This window comes from Physeter macrocephalus, chromosome 11, assembly GCF_002837175.3.
Source record: "Physeter macrocephalus isolate SW-GA chromosome 11, ASM283717v5, whole genome shotgun sequence".
Lineage (NCBI taxonomy): Eukaryota > Metazoa > Chordata > Mammalia > Artiodactyla > Physeteridae > Physeter > Physeter macrocephalus.
Window position 1 is genome coordinate 92,578,695 of NC_041224.1, and position 6,632 is coordinate 92,585,326.

Sequence of the window (6,632 nt, forward strand, 5' to 3'; positions counted from 1 at the left end):
TACTCTATAACACCTTATAATAATTTCTAAATAATTAAGTGACTTAAAAAAAAAAGTTATGTTGAAAGTATCTAGTTTTCCCAAAATTTCAAGGTTCAGAACACAGATTTAAAAATTCATCATGCTTCAAGAGCTTTCAATTTTTAGACTACAAAAAACAATGAGAAAAAGAAGTCCTTGCAGCTTAAAAAACACACGCTTGAAATAATACACTACTGAAAACATGTAGAACAAAAAGAAAGTAACAGATAACCCATTATCAGTTAAGAAGATACAGCTTTTTGTTTTGGGCAGTTCCACCAACCAGAGTTTTACATTTCTAGTCCATACTACCTACATGCTAGTTATGAAAAATATATGCGAACTCCAAGAACCCCAGAAAACCTCAGCCCACGTGGAGGAAGAACAAGGCCAGATGTAGGGATATAGGTCCTGGTTGTGGGGAGGATGGACAAGGGCTTGGGGTCGGAATGGGCCTCCGGGTCTGGGTCCTGACTGTGTCCTGCTTGTGGCTAGGACCAGGTGGAGATTGTTGGCTGGGGGCTGGGTCCTGGCCACGGGCCGTACGTGGGGGCATCCGATCCGGCGGGCTGGTCAGGGCCCAGATCTGGGTCCTCCTGGTCGTAGGTGGGGGTAGGGGGTCGTGGGTCACGGTGGATAGCGAGTCGGTGGTCCGGGTCTGCGTAGGGGTCGTGTCGGGGTCCGGGTCGCGACGGCTAGGCCGCACCCCCTCCCCCCGGCCCCACTCATACGCGCCGCACCTGCAGCGGCGGCGCCCCGCAGCTTTGGAACACGCGGTCCACGCAGACGCCATTCTTGCCGAGGCAGCGCGGGTAGAAGTCGCCGCCCGCGTCGGGCCCGGGCTGCGCCGACGGCTCCGGGGCCGCCCCGCAATGGCCGCCGCCGGCGCCTCCCGGGGGCGTGAAGATCTCGAGGTGGCGCCGCTAGATGAAGCTCGAGTGGCCCATGCTCACGTCCGCCGAGCCCTGAGACGAGTTTCGCCCGATGGTCACCGAGCGCTTCTTCATCAGGTACTCGAACTCGCGGCCCTCGAGGCGCGCCACTGCCCAGCCGCCCGGCGGGGATCCGCCGCCCCCGGCGCCGCCGCCCGCGGGAGGCCCGCCCGCGCCCGGCAGCGCCGCAGCCGCCGCCATGGGTCTGCGAGGGCCCGGGCCGCCTTCCGACGCCGCCACTGAGCTGAGGGCCGAGCGAGGCCGCCGGCCGGCGAGCGACGGGCCCCAATTGATTTTTTAAGTTAAAAACATGTATGTATACATGAGCCCTCGAGGCGCGCCCCGGCCCACCCGCCCGGCGGGGACCCGCCCCCCGCGCCCCCGCCGCCCCCGGCGCCGCCGCCCGCGGGAGGCCCGCCCGCGCCCGGCAGCGCCGCAGCCGCCGCCATGGGTCTGCGAGGGCCCGGGCCGCCTTCCGACGCCGCCACTGAGCTGAGGGCCGAGCGAGGCCGCCGGCCGGCGAGCGACGGGCCCCAATTGATTTTTTAAGTTAAAAACATGTATGTATACATGAGCAATTAGATTTACTTTTTTAGATAAAATACAAGAATTTGAGTCTTAAATGATTACTGGATAACCCCGTTTTTCAATCACTGTCCTGTTACTTATTTGTATTGCATATCAAATTATTATTAGTATTTATTATAGGAAATTTAAAACTTATAAAAAGTAAGCAGAATAGTATAGTGAAATCTCTCGGACCCGTTAGCTACAATTATCAACACCCGCCATTCTTATTTTCTCTATGCTGTCATTCATTATCTATCCACCACTTTATCAGTAGTAGTAGTAGCAGCAGCTGCAGTAGTAATAATAGTAGTGGTAGTAGTAGTAGTATTTTAATTTCTTTTTCGTTGAGGTAAATTCATATACTAAAATATATAAATATTAGATATACAATTCTGAAAAATGGATAAAACTGAGTAATCCACAATCCACAGCTCTATCATAATGTGGGGTGTTCCTGTCTCCCTAGAAATTTTTGTTGTGTCCCAGTCCAGTCACATTCCCTTCATCCCAACCCAGGCAAACAGTATTCTGATTTTCTTCTCACTTCATGTAAGTTTTGCCTGTTCTAAAACTTAACATAAATGCAATCATTCAGCATGTACTGTTTGTATATGTCCTTTTTTCTCTCCGCACATTATTTGGGAGAGTCATCCATGTTACTGAGTGAATCAACAAGTCATTCATTATTATTGTTGAGTAGTGCTCTGTTTTATGGCTATACAATAGTTTATTTTTCTGCAGATGTACATTTGGACTTACAGTTTTTGGCTATTGTGATTAAAGCAGCCGTGAACATTTTCATCTAAGTCTTTATGTGGACATATGTGTTCATTTTTCTTAGGTAAATACCTAGGAGTGGAATGCTGGGTCAAAGAGCAGGCAGTTTAAAAGAAACTGCCAAACCTTTTTTCAAAATGGTTATACCATTTTACATTTCTGCCAGCAATGTATGAGAGTTCCAGTTGCTCCAGGTCCTTGCAATCGCAATCTGTGTTGTTAGTCTTTTATATTTTAGCCATTTTGCTGTGTATTTAGTGATATCGTTTTAATTTACATTGCCCTGATCATTTTTCATGCTGAATACTTTTTCATGTCTTTATTGACCATTTGGTAACTTAATTTGTGGTGTGTCTGTTCACATCTTTTGCCCATATTTTTATTGGGTTAATTTTGCTTTATTATTGAGTCATGGAATTCTGAATATATGCTGGGTACAAGTCCTTTGTCAGATATGTTTTGTGAATATACGTTTTTGAATACTTTTCTCCTATGTTGTGGCTTGTCTATTCATGTTCTTTATGTTTTTAACACTAATGATAATATTCTTGTATGTAATCTTCTAAAAACTATGTAGATTCAGTTTTTATGTTTAGGTCTATGATCCATAACAGATTAAGTCTTATGTATGGTGTGAGAAAGTGGGGGTGGATTTTTGTTCATTTGTTTCTTCTGAATATTCAACTGTCCCAGCACCATTTGTTGAGAAGACTGTCCTTTCCTCATTGAATTGAGTTGGCACCTTTATTGAAAGTCAATTTTCTACATAATATGGGTTCACTTGGACCCTCTATTTTATTCCATTGATCTATTGTCTGTCTTTATGACAGTGCCATGCTATCTTTATCAATGTAACTTATAGTAAGTCTTAAAGTCATGAGTAGAAGACTTCTAGCTTTTTTGCTTTTCTTTTTCCCAAGATTGTTTTGAAAATTCTAGATTCTTTGCATATTCATATATATTTTTGTACAAGTTTATCAATTTATATAATAAACATCTGGTTCTCTCATCTGTGGAGTGAGCACTACCGTGGTGGGAAAAGCCAAGTGGAAACCACTGAAACTGCCTCTACCTAGGAAAATGGTAAGCCAAAAGCAGTACTCTGTTGATAGAAGGATTGCAGAGATTAGCACCTCCATTAATACAGGGGTAGCGATTCCTACCACATCCTCATTCAACTTGCCTATTCAGCTGATGCAGAAGACAGACACATTTTGCAGCATAACTGTAGATTATCATAAACTTAATCAGATCATGACTCCAACTGCAGCTGCTGCACCAGATGTGGTTTTATTTCTTGAACAAATTAACACATCCCCTAGTACCTGATGTGCAGCTAATGATCTGGCAAATGGTTTTCCCCCATACCTGTTAATTAGAATGACCAGAAGCAGTTTGCTTTCAGCTGGCAAGGCCAGCAATATACATTCACTGTCCTACCTATCAACTCTCCAGCTCTGTGTCATAATTTAGTTTGCAAGAATCTTGATTGCCTTTCCCTTCCATGCTGCAATGGATTACATTCTGCTGATTTGACTTCATGAGCAAGAAGTAGCAATGACTCTAGACTTATTGGTAAGATATCTGCATGTCAGATGGTAGGACCTAAACCCAACAAAGTTTCAGGGGCCTTACTCAGTGAAATTTCTTAGTGTGGGGCACGTTGAGATACGCCTTTGAAGGTGAAGGAGAAGCTGTTGTTCTGGTCCCTCCTACAACTTAAAAAAAAAAAAAAAAAGAAACACAGTGCCTAGTGGGCCCCTTTGGATTTTGGAAGCAACTTATTTCTCATTTTAGTGTTACTCCAGCCCATTTACTGAGTGACCTGGAAAGCTTCAGGTTTTAAGTGGGACCCAGATCAAGAGAAGGCTCTGCATCAGGTCCAGACTGCTGTGCAAGCTGCTCTGCCACTTGGGCCATATGATTCAGCAGATCCAATGGGACTTGAAGTGTCATTGGCAGATGATGTTTGGAGCCTTTGGCAGTCCCCTATAGGTGAATCGCAGTGCAGGCTCTTGGAGTTTTAGAGCAAAGCCCTGCAATCCTCTGGCATCAACTACTCTCTTTTTGATAAACAGTTGTTGGCCTGCTACTAGGCCTTAGTAGAGCTTGAACTCTTACCCATAGGCCACTAACTTATCATGCAACCTGAACTGCTCACCATGAACTGGGTATTATTTGACCCACCAAACCATAAAATTGGTCATGCTTAGGGCACTTCATCATCAAATGATGATCAGGACCAAGCAAGCTCTGAAAGCACAAGTAAGTGACATGAAGAAGTGGCCAAAATGCCCATGCCACTCCTGCTACGCTATTTTCTCTCTCTCAGCCTGCAACTATGGCTTATGGGGAGTTCCCTATGATCAGTTAGCAGATGAAGAGAAGACTTGGGCCTGGTTTTCAGATGATTCTGCACAATATGCAGGCACCGCTCCAAAGTGGACAGCTGCAGCATTACAGCCCCATTCTGAGATATCTCTGAAGGACAATGGTGAAGGCAAATCCAGTGGCCAGAACTCTGAGCAGTGCACCTCATGGGTAACTTTTATTAGAAGAAAAAATGGCTAGATGTACAATTTTACACTGATTTATGGGCCATGGCCAATTGTTTGGTTGGATGGTCAGGAACATGGAAGGAACATGATTGGAAAACTGGTGACAAGGAAATTTGGGAAAGAGTTATGAGATAGACCTCTCTGAATGAGTATAAATCCTGAAGATATTTGTGTCCCAAGTGAATAATTATCAAAGGGTGACTTCATAAAAGGAGAATTTTAATAAGCAAATGGGTAGGATAGCTCATTCTGTAGATACTAGTCAGCCTCGTTCCCCAGTCACCACTGTCATTGCCCAATGGGCTCATGAACACAATGGCCACGGTGGCAGGGAGGGAGATTATACATGGGTTCAGCAACATAGATTTCTATTTACCAAGGGTGATCTGGCTATGGCCACTGGTGAGTACCCAATCCATCAATAGCAGAGACCAACACTGAGCCTCCAGTATGGCGCCATTCCCCGAGGTGATCATCCAGCTCCCTGGTGGCAGGTTGATTACATCAGATGGCATCCGTCATGAAAGGGGCAGCAATTTGTTCTTACTGAAATAAACACTCACTCTGGATATGGATTTTCCTTTCCTGCATGCAGTGCTTCTGCCAAAACTAGCATCCATAGTAATAGCATCATAGTGGATAACTTCCAAGGGGAAGTTGGACTACTGATCCATGTGGAGGAAAGGAAGAGTATATCTGGAATACAGGAGATCCTTAGGATGTCTCTTAGTATTACCAAACCCTGGAATTAAGGTCAGTGGAAACTATAACAACTCAATCCAAGTAGGATTACTAATGGCCACAGCTCTTTAGGAATGAGGGTTTGAGTACTCCACCAAGTAAAGAACTACAATCAGCTGAGGTACTTGCTGAAGGCATAGGGAATACAGAATGGGTAACGGAGTAAATACCAAGTACAACCACATGACCAGTTATAGAAGCCTGTAATTGTTATGAGTATTTTTTCCTTATTTTGTTATGGATGTGTTTGTGTGTGTGTGTGTAGCATCTTTGTTTTCTTTGCTCTCTTATCCCCTTATCAAGTAATATAAGATGCATTGACTTCATATCATAGTATTTAAGTATCATTATCTTTACATCTTAGTACTTAAGTTACAGGATATCAAGGAGGAGGGTAAACATCACTCAAAGACTTTTATCTCCTCTTCTGGGGAAATGGCTAATGCATTTTAAGTTGTATGCAAGGCATTTGTATCACATTAAGCAGAATTATAACCTTGTTATTATCTTTATTAGGAGATTAAGTATGGTTTAAGTGGATGCATAAGGATGCCAAGTTGACAAAGGGTGGACTTGTGATGGTCAGTTTTATGTGCCAATTTGACTGAGCCATGGGGTGCCTAGATAGTTGGCTAAACATTATTCTGGATGTTTCTGTGAGAGTTTTTGGATGAGATTAATATTGAGATATTTAGACTGAGTAAAGCAGATTGTGCTCCCTAATGTGAGTAGGCTTCCAGTCAATTGAAGGCTTGCATAGAACAAAAAGGCTAACCATCCCCTGAGTAAGAGAGAATTCCTCCTGGCTGACTGCCATCACACTGGGACAGTAGCTTTTTTCCTGCCTTTGGACTTTAACTGAAATCCCAGCTATTCCTGAGTCTTGAGGCTGCTTCCCTTCAGAAAGGAACCACAACATCAGCTCTCCTGGTTCTCAGGACTTTGACTTGGACTGGAACTAAACCATTAGCTCTATTGTTTTCAGCTTGACAGCTCACCCTGCAGATCTTGGGATTTGCCAGCTTCCGTAACA

At 44.3% G+C, this 6,632-nt stretch overlaps 1 pseudogene; it reads left to right on the forward strand.

The window, feature by feature from the left end:
- The first annotated feature begins 470 nt into the window (after positions 1 to 470).
- Positions 471 to 5,610, forward strand: LOC102984900 (uncharacterized; annotated as a pseudogene).
- The last annotated feature ends 1,022 nt before the right edge of the window (positions 5,611 to 6,632 follow it).